This window comes from Balaenoptera borealis (assembly GCF_965194805.1).
Source record: "Balaenoptera borealis genome assembly, chromosome: 9".
Lineage (NCBI taxonomy): Eukaryota > Metazoa > Chordata > Mammalia > Artiodactyla > Balaenopteridae > Balaenoptera > Balaenoptera borealis.
Window position 1 is genome coordinate 29,025,385 of NC_138873.1, and position 21,936 is coordinate 29,047,320.

General features: G+C 39.4%; 1 protein-coding gene across 1 annotated transcript in view; it reads left to right on the top strand.

Moving 5' to 3' along the window:
- Positions 1-21,936, top strand: part of LOC309635012 (uncharacterized protein) — a 375,467-nt gene that overhangs the window by 340,504 nt on the left and 13,027 nt on the right. Inside the window, exons 12-13 of the mRNA XM_082405758.1 lie at positions 13,671-14,079; positions 19,597-19,813. The gene's annotated coding sequence lies outside the window, so the exon portion shown is untranslated. The remainder of the gene's footprint in view (positions 1-13,670; positions 14,080-19,596; positions 19,814-21,936) is intronic.

A 21,936-nucleotide genomic window follows, 5' to 3' on the forward strand; every position in this document is an offset into this window, starting at 1 on the left:
GTTGGATGATAAATGCATGTTTAAAAAAACTTGACACTGCCATACTGTTCTCCAAAATTACTGTAACATTTTGCATGTCCACTGTGTGGGAGTCAGAGTTGCTCCACATTTCTCATTGGCACTTGGTATTGCCAGTCCTTTTAATTTTAGCCATTTTAGTGAGCATGTAGTGGGATCTCATTGTGGTTTTAATTTACATTCCCCTGATGACTAGAGATGTTGCGTATACTTTCATATGCTTATTTGCCATCTGTATATCTCCCTTTGTGAAGAATTTGTTCAAATCTTTTGCCAAATTTTTCATTGTGTTTGTCTGCTTACTATGGGATTGTAAGAATTCTTTATAGATTCTGGAACAAGCCCTTTGACAGACATATGCTTTGCAAATATTTTCTCTCAATCTACAGCTTGCCTTTTATTTCCTTCAGTCAGTGTGTCTTTCTAGAGCCTAAGTTTTTAATTTTGCTAATGTCGATTTTAGCAATGTTGTCTTTTATAATCAATGTTTTCTGTCCCCTGTTTAATAAATCTTTGATTAACTCAATATCACAAAGATTTTCTCCTATGCATTTATCTATGAGATTTATTGCTTTTGTATTGGGGTCTATGATCCATTTTAGTTCACGTTTGCTTATAAAATGTCATAAGTGTCAAGGTTAATTTTTTTAATTCATAGAGATATACAATTATTTCAGCACATTTGTTTAAAAGACTATCCTTCCCATATTAAATTACCTTGGCACCTTTGTTGAAAATCCATTGATCATGTAAGTGTGGTTCTATTTCTGGATTCTATTCCATTGATCTAATTGTCTATCTTTATACCATTGCCATACTGTCTTGAACACTGTAGCTTTATAATAAATTATGAAATTGAGTAATGTAAGTCCTCCAAATTTGTTCTCCGTAAATAAAGGCTAATCTCCTTAATATATAATAGCTCCTAGAAATCGAGATTAAAAACCCACCAAAAATAGAAATGGGCAAAGGACATGAATAAAAAGTTCACAGAAAAATAAATTAAAATGTCTCTGAAAGTTATGACAATATGTTGTCACACTCATGATAAGAGATCAAATGTTAAAACTACTCTAAGACAACATTTGTCCTCTATTGGATTAGCCAAATCCAGAAGTTTGACACACATTCTCTTGGTAAGGATGTAGAGAAACAGGCATTCTCACACATTTGGAGGGAGAAAAGAAAATTACAATTCTTAAGGAAAGGAGACTGGAAATATCAACATTACAAATGCATTTACCCTTTAAGTCAGGGAAACTGGATCCCAGAATCTAGCTTTTAGTTATACCTGCACCCAAACAAAATAGCATATGCAAAAGTTTGCATCTTGCAGCATTGTTTGTAATAAAAGAGACTGGAAACTATGCAAGAGTACAGCAACTAGAAGACTGGTTGAATGAAAACTAAAACATTTATATATTGGAATACTATGCGACCGTCAAAAAGAAAGAGGAGGATTTCTACATACTGCTATGGGGAAATCTCTACATTTTTAAATGAAAAAAAAGCAAAGCATAGAAGAGTAAACTCAATCTTTTGTACAAGAAACAGAGGTATAAGAATATTTACTTGGATATGCATAAACAATAATATAAAGATAAATAGAAATTCAGTAATAACTTAGAGTGTGCGTGGGGAGAAGGTTGTGGGTGGGGACAGAGGAAAGTGACACTTCTCAGCGTACATTCTTGTATAGTTTTAATTTTTGAGCCATGTTCAAAAAAAATTTTTTTAAGAGAAAATAAACTCAAGGAAATCCAGGGAAATATTATAAGAATGTTGTAATAACATACTCGGGTTTCTGTCCTACTAGATGTGGTTTGGTGGGGTGGTAGCATGTGAGGGAATCTTGCCTTCCGGGAAGGCGGGGCAGGGTCTAGGGGGCTCAGTGTTCACAGGTGGCGTCCGGGCACCAAGCCATTCCTTACAGTCAGAGCATTAGCCCAGTTTATTTTGGTCCCACGCATGGCCTGGTTCCACTCATTGTCTTGGCTCTCTACACTGGTAACTCCGGTCATGAAACTGCCCTGGGGAAAGAAGTAATAGGTTATCCAGACCAGCTTCCTCTCCCTGTCACCCGGCTCTGTGAAGGTCTCGGGGAAACATTAGCAAGTGTTTCCATCACTTTTCTTTGAAAGGCCTTTCTATAATTACCTTTTCTCTCTCAGGAAGACAGTTTCATTGCACCTAATCTAAATTTGGGTTTCCTAATTCCATTGCATATCTTATGAAAATAGTTTGGACAATGCAAATAATCATCCTCTTTGCTGATGTTTCAAGGAGGAAAAGATTCTTAAATGATTCCTCTAACCAGAGCTTAAGTTGGATGCTCTCAAGATTTTCCCTTGGTAAACTCAGAGACGCAGAGCAGAGGATCGCCCATCCTGCTTGCTCAAGCAGACTAATCTTTCTGGGCATTTGGACCAAACAATCACTACTTCTGGAGTCTTCCTTCAGCTTTGGCCCCAGCATCGCCTTTTAATAGACCATATCTTCTATTATTCACAGCAGTGGAAGACATCACTGGAGCTGACAAAATGTACAGCTGTCCCAGGATGAGGAAGCAGATGCACCTAGGGCCAGAGGAAAGTGCCATCTACCTGGTCTTATACTGTACAGCATAGAGAGAAAGGACAACCATTCCCGATCCCCTTCTCTCTATGTGCCAGGGATTTGAGGGGAACCATGAATAATATGCTTATGTTCCCTGTGCAAATCTGAAGGTAATTGGTTTAGGTGATTTGAGTGTGACCAACAGAGAAGCCAGGGGTATTATTTTTATGCATGTTCCCTCTGGACATATGACAAGAGGAATGGAAGTTCTTCTCTAAGCAACTGGATATGAGACCAAGAGAATAAAGAGGGAAGGGCGATGAAAAATATATGTGTAACTCAGGCATATAAGGTCCCTCTGCCACACAGTTAACACGTCCTCTAGCTCCTCGCTACTGAACACGCGGTTTACAGGCCAGAAGCATCAGCATCACTAGGGAGCTTGTTAGAAATGCAGAGTCTCGGGCCGTACTGCAGATCTGCTGAATGGGAATTTGCATTTTTCACAAGATCTCCAGGTGATTCAAATGCACACTAAAGCTTCAAAAGTGCTCCTCTAACCTGCAGACATAAGCAGAATGGTATGTCCCCCTCACCTGAGCTCTCCCTTTTAGCCACTCTTCTCCTGTACTTTAGATACCTCCCAGGCTTGGAGTCTGAATGAACCCAACAGATGCATGTTCTTGCGTGGGATCCACTGAAGCAATGGGATGTGATATACCTCCCTTCCGTTGCCATCCTATCCATTCACTTGGCCCAAAGCAGAAACACCAGATGTTTAAATAAAGCAAACATCTATATTTTAAAATTCAAGAACAGTTTTAGAAGCATTCCTAAAATAGGAGAGGGGAAGTTCAAACTCTCACCTTCTTGAACCACACCCCTCTCAAGAGCCCTCCTCTATAATTCCATCCACCTCCCGGGACATCGCAGTGGGGGGTTCCCCTCACTTCCGCCTCGCACCATCTTCCCTACACCCTTGCAACGAGCCAGGTCTGTGACATTCGTTCTAAAGTTGTAGATTTCAGCTGACCTGTGAGTGATGTGGGTGACTCAAGGACCCTTTGTCGGTGGTGGAGATGAAACTTCCTGATTCGATATGTGGCTCCATTTCCACACCAGAGTGAGCTGCAAACAGATGGGTCCTCTAACTAGGGGACTTATTGAGATAGTGTGTCACGGAGGAGGCAGTTCAGTGTGATGAATAAGAGCACAGCGTGGAGCTAGACTCCCTGCATTCCAACCCCGGCTCTAGTTAGAACAGCAACTGGTAAGCATTGGATAAGTACCTGCTATCATTACGTGGCGGCAAATAATTTCTAAAATTATTCAGAATGCTATGGCCCTGTGAATGTAAAGAGCAATTTGTCCTGATTAGCTGAGAGCCTGATACAGATTTACAGGAAGGAAAAGTAACATCTATGCTGAAGAGCTCTAAGACCTTTCGTGCTGGGCAAGAAAAGAAGTCAAGATTTCTTGGTGCTTCTTCCTCAGCCTCAGTCTCCTGACTTCACACATAGGCTTATTGCATCTGAGCATCTTGAGTTGCTCAGAAAATCGACACCGCTTTCCCAGTGTTTCAAGTTTCCCTGTTATTTCACTTGACTCTCATAGTATTCTTTTCTTATTGCAAATATTTGTCACGTGGGGCATCGCTGTTAATTTCCTTCTTGAACATGATGGGGGAATGGAGGAGCTGGCATAGAATGATTTCCATATAACTGTATTACTATAACGAACAGAATTAAGTACTCAAATGAGCTAAATACAGATAGAGAATTTCAGCATCGACATTTCTCTTTTTAACAATACGCTAATTGTAATAAGGTCTTTTTTGTCCAGAGGTATTCAGAATAGCTCTCAGTAAATTTGGATCATTAAGAACAATACTCCTTGAGTGACTAGATGTTCTGTGTGGTGAGTCAGCCCTGGGGTGGTGTCCTGCATTGTGTATCTGCTAGCGTGGCTCTAGGAATCATTGCCAGGCTGGTTAATTTGGTCCAGATATTAACAAGATGGGAATCCTATTTTGAAATATGCCAAGACTTACAAAAAAAAGAGGGAGATCTTTACCACCATATCAGGTGGAATTTTTGTGTGGGTTTAGAACATTTCTAGATTTTCTATGAAATTTACAAAGTTATTTTTATTTTTTTAAGTGGTAGAGTAATGAAGTGCTATTTAAAGAAATAAAAGGATTTTTTACACAATATAATTATGAAAATTCTAACTAGAAGAAGCTCAAAAGGTCGTCTACTGCAACATTTCGTAAAATGTTGGCATTGCTTCAATGGTACCCTTGATGGAGATTATTCTATGATAAAGCAGAGAAATATGTAGTCTCAGGAGCCAAATGAACTGGGGCTTAAGTACCAGTCATATCATTTCCTGGCTAATATTTGACGTAGTTCAAGTTGATTAATTTCTATTAGCCTCAGTCTCCTCATCTACAAAATGGTATGTAAAACCTACCCTAGAGTTATTAGTAGGATTTAAATGAGATAATATATGTATAGAAAACACTCAGAACTATGCTTATGTGTGCCATGATGCCATATAAAGCCTTTTGTCATAAGTGTCCAGTGAAATTTCATAAAAGCAAAACCATTCAAAACTTATAGTTCTGTGAGCCTTTTTTCTTGTCTACCTTCTTTGAAGAGTTGTTATTAGGAATAGATTTATAATATTTAAAGCCCCTAGCACATAGTAGATGCTCCATAAATTACAGGGGTTATTAGTATTTCTTCCAGATGAATATTCTACATCTTTTATTTATTCATCAAATATTATTACTGTGTGCCAGTGGTTTAAGGAAACCCAATGAATAATACACTTGTGTTTCCTGTCCAAACGTGTAGGCAATCGGATCGGTTTGAAGTGTTCTGAGTGTGACAGGCAGAGAGAGGCCAGGAATTTGGGGCTAAGTAACAGGTAGATGATGGTGCCATGGATTGAGCTAGGGCAGACAGAGGACAATAAGACTTTGGGATAAGGGGATGAGGAGGAGGAGCTAAGAATTCTACTTTTCACATATTAAGTTTGAGATGCGCATGAAACATTCAAGTGAAAGGTCATAGAGGTGGTTAAATATATGAGGCTAGAGATGATATTTGGCTGGAGAAAATCATGGGTTCATTATCACACATATATGGCATTCAATACAATGGAACTGGATGAGGTGTTTTAAAAAGTTGTGTAGAAGGAAAAGAGAGCCCCAAACTGAAATCTGAGGGGCTCAAACATTTAGAATTTGGTGGAGGACAAGGAGCTCAAGAATACCCCAGGAAGCTGATATCATTGATGGATGGCTTAAATGTGTAAGATGTTTCATTTTGAAACTGTCTCTTTGGAATTTCAAAATACTGGCCTTTTTAAAACAGCATAGAGCAAGTCTGTTCCTTCAGGTAGATGAGGAAGCCTCCCTGCATGTCTATTGGATTTTTTTCCTTTAGCCTAAAAATACCCACATGTCCCGGAATGTGACTCAGAAGCAGACATCACCCAAACCCTACCCTCCCAGCTTGACCAGCCAGCCACCTGCAGGACTTTTAAGCAAATACAGGGTGAGATGGAGTAAAAGGAAACCAGAGGAATCACTTTCAAAATCCACTGCTGTGGTCTTAATGGATCGTGACAATGGCTACAACTAACAGAGCAGTTGTATAAAGCATGGAAATAATCTTTTAGAAATAACCATAAGGCTAAGAGGGCAGATTCTAAAGTCAGTTGTGCTTCCAGCAGCTTTAAAAATATGGAGTAAGAAGGCATGTTCTGGTGATATAAAAAAACTACAAACCAGCTGGACTTCCGCTAGAATTAAGATGGACTGTTCACATTTCTTCCTTGAGTTCGTGACACCGGCTAATACATATGTCTCTGCCTGGTCCTGGTTTTGATTTCCATTTTATAACTCTGATTTGGTGCATTTGTTGCTCAGCTGTGTGATCTTGTATTTGAATATCCATTAACTGACTTTGACATCACCCCAAGCTCTGCCCTCCACTTTTCATTTTGGAAACAATATTTACCTACTACTTCTTTGATACTTACCTCAGGTTTTGGTCTTGCTGTATCCTGATATATCTAGAGAAAGCCATATGTAAAACCAGGCACTGTATGTTAAAACTCCAGCCATTAGGCAAAAGTCAGATTTTCTTCTTGTGCTCTGTGTAGAACTGGAGATTTATCTGCATTGGATTTTTCAGACACCTCTGCATATCTAGCACAGTGCTGTGCTACCTAGTAATTTCTTGACCAAGAAGCAGTGGCTAGCCAAGTCAGACCATTCCAGCCTGGTGGGTCTGTGAAGTGTGATCGCCATCTAGGTACTAAGTATCTGACCAGGTAGTTGGTTGAGGTGGTTCTACTCAAGGTACCATGACTCAGAGCTGAATTTACTTCCCTTTGTGATGCTAACCATCACCCAACAACAGGACCATAAACTGGGCTTCCTTCTGGCGTGGCTCTTGCTACTGCCTTTCTAAGGCTCGCTCATTGGGAACTTCCTCCTAAGGATGTCTTCTACCTCCTTCTTTTCCAAGCAATGAGTTTTCAAAGCTTGGGCACATCAGAATAATCAGAAAGAGCTTTAAAAATATAATATATGTAAGATATTCTTTAGGAGATTCTCTTTCGGTAGACTCAGGTGGAGAATTCCACATTTTCTAAAGTCCCTTCTAAAGCTTTCTAAACCTGAGTGACCAGGTTTGGAAACCACACTTCCAAAGAATCCAAGTCAGAGGCAGTAAGGTCATGGCTTCGTGGGCCGTATCTTCTCTCTGGTCTCACTGTATCTGGTTAGCAACATCCAGTAGCTGTGTTGGCCAGTTTGTTCCCACTCTGAACACTTCTTCATTCTCAGGTTCTGATTCTCAGGTCTTAATGGTCTTACTGGTTACTCCAGATTCTCTGATCCCAACAACCCTTTTGATATCCTGTTCTCATTCACTGAGAAGATCTTAATTTAGTTTCTGTGGTTTGATACAAGATAAGGTGGCACAGACTACACTCATCAATATCCATGAACTCCAGATATTTCCCAGCTCCGCACTCCCTGCCCCCCATCATGTTACTAGTTCTATCCAAGGGATTGGGAGCAGTAGAGACACATATAATTTCTAGGATGAGGCTGTTAAAGGCTGGTGTGAGTTTATATCCTTCTCCTCCTCCATAGCAGCAACCTTGAAAGTCACATACTGAGATGGCATCCTCACAAGATGGAGGCCACCTGCATGGCTGAGTCGTGGATGAAGGGGATTCCCTGCCAGTCTCCATCAGTCTCTACGGGAGCAGTAAATAAACTTGTTTTTTGCTGAGCCACAGAGATTTCAGGGTTAATTTGTTACCACAGCATAGTTGACCCTGTCCAGGACAAAACAGAAACAACGACTTCTGGGTAAGGTGCTCCCAAGAGAACTAAGCCCAAGCCATCGGAACCCATCTTTTTAATTTCTTGTCCTCTTTCCCTTCCTAATAGCACATTGGAAGCACCCACTGGAAACCACAGAGGACAAGTCATGCTAGTTACATGGGATGAAACAGCTGTGCCTAACAGTGAAAAAAATGAATCACTATATTGTACACCTATAACTTATACAATATTATACATCAACTATACTTCAATAAAAAAATAAAACTACAACTTAAACTGGGATTGACATTTCAGAAAAGTCATTTTCAATCATTTTTAATTCCTTTAATATTTCCCTTAACTCTTGTACATTCTATATCAAAGGTGGAAAACTCAGGTGGGAAACTAAAATGCATGCAGTAGGCAGATATAAAATAATGAGCAATGGTAGGGCCTTGCACTTGGAACAGAACAAACAGAAGAAGGCTTGACCACCTCAAGGTATTCAAAGGTACTCTGTAATGGCCTATATGGGAAAAGAATCTAAAAAAGAGTGGATATATGTATTCGTATAACTTTTGCTGTACACCTGAAACGAACATAACATTGTAAATCAATTTTATTCCAATAAAAATGTTTTAAAAATAATAAAAGGAATAAATAAATAAATAATAATAATAAATAAATAAATAAATAAATTAAATAAATAAATAAATAATAAATAAATAATAAATAAATAAATAAATAAATAAATAAAATAAAAAAAAATAAAAAGGAAATCAAAGAAAATAATAGCTCCAACTTAAATAAGAGGCTGCAACCCAATCATCAACCTGCCATAGCAGCTATGGCCTGAAGCTCTAAATTCTCCCTTGTAACTCTTGTCAAGTCTAAGAGTCATTTTTGAAATTTTACTATACACATGAAAAAATACTATGCAGCTATTAAAAATGTGATGTGCAGGGGCTTCCCTGTTGGCACAGTGGTTGAGAATCTGCCTGCTAATGCAGGGGACACGGGTTCGAGCCCTGGTCTGGGAGGATCCCACATGCCACGGAGCAGCTGGGCCCGTGAGCCACAACTACTGAGCCTGCACGTCTGGAGCCTGTGCTCCACAACAAGAGAGGCCACGATAGTGAGAGGCCCGTGCACCGCGATGAAGAGTGGCCCCCGCTTGCTGCAACTAGAGAAAGCCCTAGCACAGAAACGAAGACCCAACGTAGCAATCAATCAATCAATCAATAAATCTAAAAAAAAAAAAAAAAATTGTGATGTGCAAAAATAAACTCAAAATGGATTAAAGACCTAAATGTAAGGCCAGACACTATCAAACTCTTAGAGGAAAACATAGGCAGAACACTCTATGACATAAATCAGCAAGACCCTTTTTGATGCAGCTCCTAGAGAAATGGAAATAAAAACAAAAATAAACAAATGGGACCTAATGAAACTTAAAAGCTTTTGCACAGCAAAGGAAACCATAAACAAGACCAAAAGACAGCCCTCAGAATGGGAGAAAATATTTGCAAATGAAGCAACTGACAGAGGATTAATCTCCAAGATTTACAAGCAGCTCATGCAGCTCAATAACAAAAAAAACAAACAACCCAATCCCAAAATGGGCAGAAGACCTAAATAGACATTTCTCCAAAGAAGATATACAGATTGCCAACAAACACATGAAAGAATGCTCAACATCATTAATCATTAGAGAAATACAAATCAAAACTACAATGAGATATCATCTCACACCGGTCAGAATGGCCATCATCAGAAAATCTGCAAACAATAAATGCTGGAGAGGGTGTGGAGAAAAGGGAACACTCTTGCACTGTTGGTGGGAATGTAAATTGATACAGCCACTATGGAGAACAGTATGGAGGTTCCTTTAAAAACTAAAAATAGAACTACCATACGACCCAGCAATCCCACTACTGGGCATATACCCTGAGAAAACCATAATTCAAAAAGAGTCATGTACCAAAATGTTCATCGCAGCTCTATTTACAATAGCCAGGACACGGAAGCAACCTAAGTGTCCATCATCGGATGAATGGATAAAGAAGATGTGGCACATATATACAATGGAATATTACTCAGCCATAAAAAGAAACGAAATGGAGTTATTTGTAGTGAGGTGGATGGAGTTAGAGTCTGTCATACAGAGTAAAGTAAGTCAGAAAGAGAAAAACAAATACAGTATGCTAACACATATATATGGAATCTAAGGAAAAAAAAAAAAGGTCATGAAGAACCTAGTGGCAAGATGGGAATAAAGACACAGACCTACTAGAGAATGGACTTGAGGATATGGGGAGGGGGAAGGGTAAGCTGTGACAAAATGAGAGAGTGGCATGGACATACATACACTACCAAACGTAAAATAGATAGCTAGTGGGAAGCAGTCGCATAGCACAGGGAGATCAGCTCGGAGCTTTGTGACCACCTAGAGGGGTGGGATAGGGAGGGTGGAAGGGAGGGAGATGCAAGAGGGAGGAGATATGGGAACATTTGTATATGTATAGCTGATTCACTTTGTTGTAAGGCAGAAACTAACACACCATTGTAGGGCAATTGTACTCCAATAAAGATGTTAAAAAAAATAAAATAAAAATAAAAATGTGATGTGAAAGAACAGTAGCTGGCAGAAAAAATAATGTATATATATATATTTAAAAGTTAAAAAGAATAAAATTTTGCCATTTGCAGCAACATGGATGGACCTGGAGGGCATTACGCTAAGTGAAATAAGTTAGACAGAGAAAGACAAATACTGTATGATATCACTTGTATGTGGAATCTTAAAAATATAACAAACTAATGAATTTAACAAAGAAGAAGCAGACTCACAGATGTAGAGAACAAACTAGCGGTTACCAGTGGGGAGAGGGAGGAGAAGAGGGGCAATATAGGGGTAGGGGATTAAGAGGTACAAAATCTAGGTAGAAAATAAGCTACAAGGATATATTGTACAACAAGGGGAATGTAGCCAATATTTTATAGTAACTATAAATGGAGCATAACATTTAAAAATTGTGAATCACTATATTGTACACCTATAACATATAATATTATACATCAACTATACTTCAATAAAAAAATTAAACTACAAAACAGTTATAGTATGATACCAATTTTGTGGAATAAAATCTGTAGAAAAAAAAGACTAAAGGGTACCTGTACCTAGTTAGCAGAGTTAATATTCACTCCAACCCAACAGAGTGGATATCTCTGGGTTGTAGGATTACGGGTAATTCTTACTGACTTCCTTTTATTTTTGTGTATTTTCCGTCTCTTCTAAAATAAACATTTTAATCATCAGGAAAAAAAATCTTATCTTAAAAATCCATATTTAGGAATAAAGGGTAAATATATAAGTATATTAGCTATGAGAATTTCTAGTATTTTAATTCTATGTACTTTATAATACAATATAGTGTGTGTGGTGTATTATAAGTCTAGCGATAGTTTACTAAGTTATATAAAAACTAACCTGGAACTGCCATTCATTTACAAATTCTAGTTAAGTTGAAACGTACATCTCTATTATCCTTTACATATTTCAGAAAGAAATTACGCCCATCTTAATGATTATCATAACTATCTTGCAACAACAACTTAAAAATATACCATCATGGGCACAAGTTGTAACAGGCAATGAAAAATTGCCTGTAATTATAATTACAGCTACCAAAAGAATGCACATAATTAAGAAGAATTTTTGTTCTCCAAGTTTTGTTCCACTGTTTATTCATTGGAATGGCTTGGCAATAGTGAGTTCACAACCGGCCTGAGACTGGTTCATTAAACTCTAATCTGATTAGGGTTTTTTGTTTCTTTGTTCTCTGTGTCCTCAGGTGGCAATTTTGGCTGAACATTGCAAATTTTTGCCCCATGTCAGGTACAGAAACATAACTTTGCCTGTGTATTACATAATAAGAACACAATTCTCAGGCCTCAAGCCTAAAAACGCAACTCTAGTTAACAGAGTTCCACTTCTGTCCAAACAGTCTTCAACACGTGAATTCTGTTCCATATATAACAAAGCACTACACGTGCATTTACGTAGGGATAGCCAAACGTGTGTGATTCCCCAGAGCCATTACCAGCTACATATAAGTTGCTTTTAAAAAATTATTTTAAAACATTCCTAAATGTTTTTTATCTCAAGAAATTAAACATTGATCTAATGTAATTTGGAGTCAGATAGCAAGAGGGGTGGAAAACATGGTAAGGGAGGTCATTTGTCAGGAAAGGGGAGTGAAACCTAGGGTCGGTTAGAGAAGGAGAATCACAAAACCATCTGGAAAAGGTTTTACGTTAGATATGAAATATAATTAGGACCCAGCAAAATCTTCAATACCAAAAAGCAAATATGAGTCATTGTGCTATGCTGATGGGCAGAAAAGATCGTGGGGGACCATGGCCAACAAGTACATTCTATCCCAACAGTCACTGCTGGATGACCCTATAGTCATAAATAAACAAACATCAGAAATTTTCCACTCTAATGAATGCACTGAGAAGTTTATAATCAAGAAATCACCTAGAAAAGACAAGGTGTTCTGCTAGACTTATACATTTTATGTTATTTCAAAAAATAAAATTGTTATTTTTGTTTACCTGCTTAATAGCTTAGGAGGTCTAAAAGTCTTATTCTGGTTCTGGCAACAATTCAGGTGAATATGGAAAAAAAATGAAGACATATATCAGGGCAGGTCCCCAGACTTTAGTATATTCTGCATGAGACATGAGTCCTGACAGAGGAGGGTAGGGGTAAGCCTCTAGAAAGTTCTAGAATGGTGGCTTCTGAGGGTGTGTGCACTCTCAGGTTTAGTCTTCAGGCACCTTTCTCGACAGCATGCCACCATCTGGACATGCGGCCTACAGCTCCTGGACCAGCAGCTGGTTTAATGGAGACGTACGCTACATTAGGAGGGATTCTAATTGCAATTGGTGTTGTAATATTTACACTGTTGAAGGTGTTGGGTTCCTTTCTTAGAAGCTGAATATGAAAACTGTCTGCCAACTGGCTGTCAACCTGTGAAGGATGGACAGCATCATATGATCAAAATAGGCATGATGACGAATTTGATCTATGGAAGATCTTCTCAAGTCTGTAATGACACCAAAATGAATTGTCCTCAGTTGAAAGGAACCAATAAATTTTACTTTAAAATCTATAGAAACACACCTGTGCTCCCCATCACTGTAATATGACTCCGGCTTCTAAATTCGCAATTCTATGAAAGAAACAGAAAATCCATCTCTCACTTAAGCTTCAGACCACTGGGGACTTGAAGAGGGACCAAAGAAACCCTTCCAGGCTCTCTATTTTTTAGTTTTTGGTGCTTAATACGCACTCCTAACATTAACGAGCTTAGTTCCATGAAGCACCTTCTGGGCCAAAAGATAAGACTTTCTCTCCCCAAAATCACATTTTCTCAAATATTTTCAAAGCTGAGATATAAGCCTTTTAATAGAATTATGCAAATGTTGCCCTAACTCCAAATGTTTTCGAAACTAAATACCTCTTTGGAGAGTCACAGTTTTGCAATGTCCACATGAGGAAACAAAAGCTAGGAACAGCAGGCAAGGAGGGGGTTCCATGAGGACACCCCAAACTCGGCTTTTATTTGTCCCCAAAGTTATTTTGTGCAAATTCAGAGCAACCTCTGCTTCTAAAAGGCTACACTCGCTGGGATGAGGAGGCTGACCAGTCATTAAGGGATTATCTTCTTTTCAGAGTAGAAGCCCAGCTCGAATGCACCTCACTCCTGATTTGAACTATCTGGATGATGGGATAAAAACATCCAAGGCACAAGCCCAGGGCGATGAGCAGTGAAGCAAAGACACTTGCATCCCTCCCCAAACCGAGATGCAAAGGTACATTTGAAAAAGAAAAGCCATGGCTTGGTGAGAAATAATTTTCTACTTCCTAGTTTCTCTCTTAAAACAATGGAAGACATTTTCTCGGAAATCAGACTCAGGAAAATATGACTGTAAATGTTTTCTTTCAGGGTGACACATGCTTAGCATTTCAGACGGGGTAAGACTCCTTGTTTAACAGAAGACTAGTATACTCACGTCCGGAAGATATATTGTGGAGAAGCAGGCCAACTGTTCTGATTCCGCAATTCTTGGGCCTTCTGCGTGTAAGTTAAACCAAATCACGTACTTGAAATTGCCACAGGGGCACTGTCGTATCACTCAAGTGACTCCTTGGAACTCAGTGCTGATGAAAACGGTGATTTTTTTTGGGACTCAGGTAATGTTGCAACAAGAAAACAGTGTTTATGTTTAAAGCTGTCTCCTCTGCCCTACACCTAAATGATGCAGGGGGGCACATTTAGGCCCTGGGCACAGCTCCAAAGCAGCTTGAAGGACCCCAGCTGCCTTCTGAGCTGGCCCTTTCCATCAGCTAGCTATTCCCTTTTCAAGGTGAATATGTTCAGTGCTGGAAGGTAAAATCTTTGGCAAAACAGCCTCAGACAAAGGATGGGCACAAGAGAAGAGCAGCACACGTGACCTTTGCCAAATTATGATTTTGACCCCAGTTCAGCATTTTGAGGGTCACTAGCTCAGGATGACATTTATTGCCAGCGCGGCATTTCCTCATAATGAGGTCTCAGCTGAAAATCCAACTCCCATCAGCTTTCCAAAATTCACTTTTATATTTAAAAACACACGCGAGATGACAAACCCCCAGAACTCCAGCCCTTTCTCTCTCCCAGAGTCATGCCTGCCTGCCCTGGCTCTGTCCCTGTGATATGCCCTCAGCACAGCTCTGTGCCTGCAGCTGGGAGGTGAGTTGCTTGCACAGAGGCTATTTGCCACTGTCAGTCTAGGCGATGTGCACACTAAGCTAGCATCTCCACCAAGGAGTTTAAGTCGGAAACACCAGCAGTTTCAAATATGTAATCTGATTTCAAAATCAAGTTCCTGTGCTTCTGCTACATCCGAGTGTCCCCAGCCACGATGGGCTTGACTGTCACTCTCTTGGCTGCTGAGTAACTTCTCTTGCAGGTTGCTTGATATTTATCTGGCTTTAAAATTGACATCTCTAGGCCAGCAGAAGTGAAGGAGTTTCTTCCTTGATTTATTTGTTCTTGTTTATGTTCAGTTATGATTAGAAGCCACCTCTACATAGCTGCTCTGTGGTTTGTACTGTGTTTGCTTCTGGGATTTCTTCTAACAGCACTGTTCCGTAGAATAACAGTAATATTATGAAAATGGAATCCGTTTTTACAGTTTAGCATGAGGTGGATGGTGCTCTTTTATTAAAAATTGCTGAAGGCTGCAATTTGTAGGTAATTCATTAATCCATGTGAGATTTAACCTTAATATGTATTTTCCCCAGAGAACATTTTTCTATAAGCAGAAAGACAAAAATGAAAAATTAAATCAAACCAAAACACACCTATCAAACTCTTCTGATCAGAATAGCAACGTCCTCTCTGTGCTCATGTATCTCTGAAAAACATGGCTCCCCACTTTGGTCTGAAATGTCAGGTTGTACAAAAAAAAAAGAAAAGGAGCCGTTGGTGGGTTTTTTGGTTTGGTGGGGTTTTCTCCCCTAAAATAACAGAGACTTCATAGACACAGATCAACTGCATGTTCTTTTCCAAGAAATTTCTGCAAGAAGGTTTTCAAATGTGGTCATATTACTACTTTAAGTATGGATAACACAGCAAAGAGGAAAAAAAAGGATGTTTTGGCTGGTACACGTGGGTATTAGTTTGCAGTCTTGAAGCTAACTGAATCTCCATAGACTCTGGGTTGAGTCCAGGGAATGGCTCTGATGCTCTAACTGGTTCAAACCGGTTTGGTTGCCTGAGTTAGAAGTGCTAAAAGGGAACAGAAAACAAATCTCCTGACTGGCTGCTTTTCTGAGCATCCTTACACAGGGCACAGTTGTGAAAGAAGGTCAGGAATGACAAGCAGACAGGTTATGCCTCAGGGATAAAAGAGATCAATCAGAACTATAGGTATCGACTGTACTGTAAAGGGACCATCAGTGTGTGTGATGAAGTGGATCATTTTCTAGTTTTCAGAATTTTAAAATTCAGCATAGTAGACTCAGAATAAACCATTTTCCACTGCTCTTATCATCTTCGAATGTGCCCTGCAATGTTAGAACTGTTAAATATTAGCTTTTTCTTTATTTTTCTGCCTCCCCTGCTAGAAGGTAAATGCTAAGGAACCTGTTTGCTTTATTTATTCCTCTAGCCTTAGATCTGCACTAGTGCCAGGCACATAGTTCTTGCTCAATAAATGTATGTGGACCAAATACTGATTAATCTCTATCAACTTTATGTTCCATGAAGCTGACTGATGATATGCCTATAGCTTCTGAAATAACATTACATATTTCATAGTCACTGAACACCAAAGGCAAAACCCCACTTTTTTATGTCAACATACAGTACAAACTGCTAACGTCTTGAGACTTTTAATATTCTTGCTTCAAATGAGTTGAGGCCTCCTCCTCACGTGGAGAGTTACTTATTGGTTATCAATTTAATTGCTTATGAGATTGTTTATTTCTTGAGCGGAGGCCAGAAATAACACTGGAAGAGAAAACTCTTTCCAAAGTTCTCTTATGAATGTACCACCCAACTAAAGAAAGCTGAGAAAACATTACTTCAAAGTGCTTTCAAGAAAGTGACGTCAAATTTTGCACACCGATGCAGTTCTGCTTTTATTTCACATAAGCACACGTATCTGTTTTTAATAAAATGTTGTTAGAGAAATCTTGTTACTTCTGGAAAGAAATGAGGAACAAATGTCCTCTTACAACTTGCAAACTTTAGCCAATATGTTCTTGGACTAATGGACCTGTCTCAACTGGTGTGCTTTCTAAAAACGGCAGATTTCTAGGCCCCATCCTGAAACTTCTGATTCAGTAGGTAAAAGAAGGGTGCAGAAATCAGAAATGTTTATAATCACACCAGGTGATTTATATGAAAGTTGTCTGCAGACACTACTTTGAGAAAAATAAAAAACGCCCTGATTGGTAGAAGATCCTATAAAATCTTGGTTCCCTTTGAGCTCAACTCTCATTAGATTGTAATTTAGGCATTTGGCTGCCAGACAAATTCCTATAAATTTTGATTATAAGAAAAGTAAAATGGCTGAGAGCCTATTAGAACATCTTATCCCGTTCAAAAATGTTTATCGTTTCTATTCTTCAATAGACTGAGGCTTTTGTTTAGGTTGATGCTACCAATGTGGGCAGAAGTCAAGTGCAGGAAAAATAAATCAATAGAAATATTCCATCTTCATTTGGCAAACCACAAAATATTTTCTCCCATATTACCTAATTTGATTCTCAGAGTAACTCTGTAAGGGAGTCAGGGCAGGTATGTGTTAATCTAATTTTGCATATGAGCAAACCCAGGACCAAAGAGGTTCTCACTTGCCCAATGCTAAGTAGAATTAACAACAGAGAAGCCATCCCTCTTGGGACTGCTCGTGCCTAGTTTAGTGTTTAATTACTCTTCATGGTCCCTTACATATATCAAAATATACTTTCTCATTGCTTTTCTTCCCTGACTCTTCTTTCTCTAGAGATGTTGCATGGAGAGTTCTTAGCACATTGCCCAGCTCATGGTAACCAGGAGGAAGAGGAGGGTTGGATGTTATTGTTGTACTTAAGAGTAAATTAGATAGGGCTTCCCTGGTGGTGCAGTGGTTAAAAATCCGCCTGCCAATGCAGGGGAGACAGGTTCAAGCCCTGGTCTGGGAAGATCCCACATGCCGCGGAGCAACTAGGCCCGCGAGCCACAACTACTGAGCCTGCGCATCTGGAGCCTGTGCTCCGCAACAAGAGAGGCCGCGATAGTGAGAAGCCCGCGCACCGCGATGAAGAGTGGCCCCCACTTGCCGCAACTAGAGAAAGCCCTCGCACAGAAATGAAGACCCAACACAGCCAAAAATAAATAAATAAAATAAAGAATTATAAAAAAAAAAAGTATATCTAAGTATTAAAAAAAAGATTAAATGAGATAATGTGTGTAAAAAGTGCTTTTTGTAAGTTATGCAATAGTATACATATCCATGCATATATGCATGTATTATTATTACTAGTATTATTATTAACACTACTACTATTGCTTGTCTTTTCCTAGGCTTTAAGCCTTCAAAAGGGAAACTCTTGAAGCTTACTCAGTGTATCTAAGGAAAAAAGAGCCACCAACAGCAAATTTGGTGATAAATCATAAAAGGAAAAAAATGGAGGAAGGAATACATGCAAAAAGAAATAATACTTTTTTAGAGTAAGAAACAAATTAGAGTATGCTGAACTTTGAGCAAGTGCTCAAATGTAACTGAAATTGAATTGTGGGAGGAGATATATGACTTCTCTCCAAAACGTCCCCAAATGGTACATAAATAAATAAGTATACATAAGGTTAGAATTTCTCCTTTATTTTCTCAGAAAAGTTCTTGTAGTTGAATTCGAATCTGCCCGAGATGTTGGCCGCTTCAGAGGAATCACACAGGTTGGCACCTGTGCTGTGAGGTATCCTGCCTGGACCGGGTCTGAGAGAGTCTTTTCTATCCTGGAAGCAAGGAGGCATTTCTCAGCAGGATGCTTTGCCTACTTCTTACAGCCCGATAAGGGAATGTAACACAGACTGCCTCACTGCCTTGTTATTTTCACTCTTAATATTTCCTGGTCTCTGCACCTCATTTCTTTGCCCATAATTCTGTTTTGCCAGTTGTAATCAAATCCTACCTTGGAAATGTCAGACTTGGGAGGAAAAGAGAGCAGTTGTTCCAACAGCTGCTGCTGTGGGCTCTTTTGCTGTGTCATAGTGTGAGGAGTGCTTAGACGTGAAGTTGAATTACCAGAGTCCTTTCCATCAGACAAACACTGCCTAAGTCTGGCGTACATAACTGGCGTGATGACTCGAGCCAACTGTTCAGAATAGGAATGGAGTAAACATCAACATCAACGTACCACAAGTACCTGTCTCTGTGTACATCAGAATAACTTTGCATAAAGGTCTGAGGGGCTTGAAAGATTTTTCTCAGCTAGTTGAGTCTGAAAAAGAGAAAACAAAAGAAAGCTTGTCGTAGCTGACAGATTCACAAATGTCATGCATCTCACAACAAATTCCGATTCACATTATTATACTGACGTACCACTGATTGTAGTCTGGATTGGACCTAACTTAAACCAGAATCTGGATCAGAAAATACCTGGCATGCTCACTTAACTTACTGGGGCATCAGCTGCCAATGCTTCATCTATCCCGACTAAAATGTTCACTTAAGAAATCACAAGTCTTAGCCCCCTCTAGAAGCTCATAAATCTCCTTAGAATCCCATTACACAACACAACACCCACCCAACAGCAAATACTTAAAGGGTGCATTCAAATAGTATTTGAGAAACAAAATTCAACATGCTACTCTAGGAATTCCCACTCCTACTTCTTTAAGAGAAATGTTTTAATTGCTGAGAATGGGTATTTTTCCTGTTCTTGAGCCTTGTAAGGAGCTTGAAAGCAAAAGACACTTTTCCTGTGACATTTCCCTCCAAATAGAGAGATGGGGAAACACCTTTAAGATATTCAGAGGACACAAGAATGTGGTCATCCCCAGCCCCACTAACTAATCTGGTCTTTTGAACCAGAAAGAAATCAAAATATTTCAAATTCTTTACAGAATCCTGGGATTTCAAGATGAAGCAGACTCTCTGGCCTCTCCACTCCATTCCTTTGTTCCCATATCTGAGTATCTTCAGGCTGATAAGCATCTGCCTATAATAAGAGCTCTATTTGCTAAGCATCTACTGTATATCACACCCTGGACCAGGAGCTTCACAAACCTCATCGCATTTGGAATTTTCAATCCCTGGAGGTATTGTTTGCACACCTTGCAGGTAATGAAAAGAGGGTCAGAAAAAGGTAGATACTTTGCCTAAGGCGATAAGAGATAGAAAATCTGAAGCCAGGTCTGTCTTCCTCCAAGACTGTGTGCTCTATTTCTGTCCGCACATCTGCACGTATGTGATTTGTTGTACAGAGATATCGAACTTCCTTTATCCAGATTCTCTGTTTACTAGTCATATGACTCTGTGCAGGTCACTTATCTTCCAAAAAGGTAGGTTTCTGACAAAACGGAAATGACAATTCTTGTTCCTTGTACTTCATAGGATTGTTGAAGTGAAATGAAATAACACATATACAGTATTTTTGTAAGCACTAAAAAAGTTTTCAAATCACAGGTGTGCACTACTCAGGGTTAGGTCTGACTATACAGCAGAAAAGTCATTGTGGCTTTTTAGGCTGAGCTGTATGGCATGCGGGATCTTAGTTCCCCAACCAGGGATCGAACCCGTGCCCCCTGCATTGGGAGCATGGGGTCTTAACCACTGGACCAACAGGGAAGTCCCAGTTGTGGCTTACATGAGAAGAAAATTGATTTCTCTCTTATGTGAAAGATGACCTGAGGGAGGCGGTCCGGGAAGGCATGGCAAGATGCCCAACGGCTGGCACCCAGGGTCCTTCAGTCATGCTGATCTCTTCCTTAGTACATCACCCCATGGTGCCATACGGCCCCACCCACACTGACTACATTCAGCAGATAAGAAGAAGACCAAATGAAGGGTGCACTTCCTCTCACAAGAATCCTTTCCCAGAAGTTGAACACATTTCCCATTTCCCCATAATCTTAGGCTATCCACTAAAGCATAGAGAGACGTACAGATTATGTTCAGATGACAGGATTTATTAATAAGGTTTTAGATGCAATGAGTCATTTTCCCTCTGAGAGCATAAACGATGCTTTCAGATTATTTCTAGGAGAAGATACACATCAGATATTATCCTTATTTCCAGGTGGCATATGTGAAATACAGAGTGACTACAGGGCTTGTTAAAAGTCACATGGTTAATGGATAAAAAAATCCCAACAAGGTATTTGACAATTGTACCGTCTACATAATTTTTTGCACAAAGCAGCTGGAGAGAAAGTATAAAATTCATCCAATCAGCCAAATGTTGGCAGGAGAACAATCCAAACATCCTGAAGAATGACTCAAATGTAACTTTGAGGAAACATAACTAAAACCAGGGTTCTTTCCATCACACTAAAATGCTATAACCAAAAATCTAGTACTTGAAAAATTGGGAGGCAAGCAGAAATAAAAATTCTAGCTACCTACTCCCTCACTTCCACATTTCATTTTCATTTTCTGTCTAACAGTGACAATTTTAAATATATGGAGCCTCTAATGATTGACTCTGGTACAAGCTCCTGCTTCTTCCCATAGACGACCGTCACGTTGACCAATGACTAGCGCCAAAGAATGCATCCTCACAATGTTGAGATATGTGTAGAAAGAACTTCAGGCTAGCACCACTTATTCAAGGCTATAACAAATTATTTTTAAAAATAAAGTATATACATTGTGTTGTAGAATAAAACATTGTGCAGGGAATTTAGGCTAAAACACAAGACTATGGCAGATGTCTAGTCTACCTCTCCCAGACAGCCAGGAGTCACTGTCACTCTCGTCTCACTGAGATGTCTCTAAGAGGGATTTGCACGCTGCATGCTTCCTCCCATACCTCATTCAGGCCTCTACTTAAGTGTCCCCTCCTAACACTGACTTCCCCAGTGGCCTTATCTAAAAAGCCACACACACTCCTCCACCCCACTCTCTCTCCCTCACCTGTTCTAATTTTCCTCTTGGTACTTATTAGCACCTGACACTGGCTGTGTCTGTATTTCTGTCTTTATAGTCTGTCCCCAAATAAACTGTGAACTCCACAAGTGTGGGACTTTGACTTGTGGACTGCTGTATCCTAACTTCTGGCATATTTACAGAATAAATAAAATAATGAAATATTGAGAATTTTAGGCACTCTGATAGACAAGAGAAAATAATTGATTTGGGCAGGTGATGCCATGCTATGTCCCTTAAATCATACCATCGGTGTCTCTGACTAAGCTTACAAAAGCCTTCAGAGAGACCTTAGTGCATCTTATAGGACACTTTTC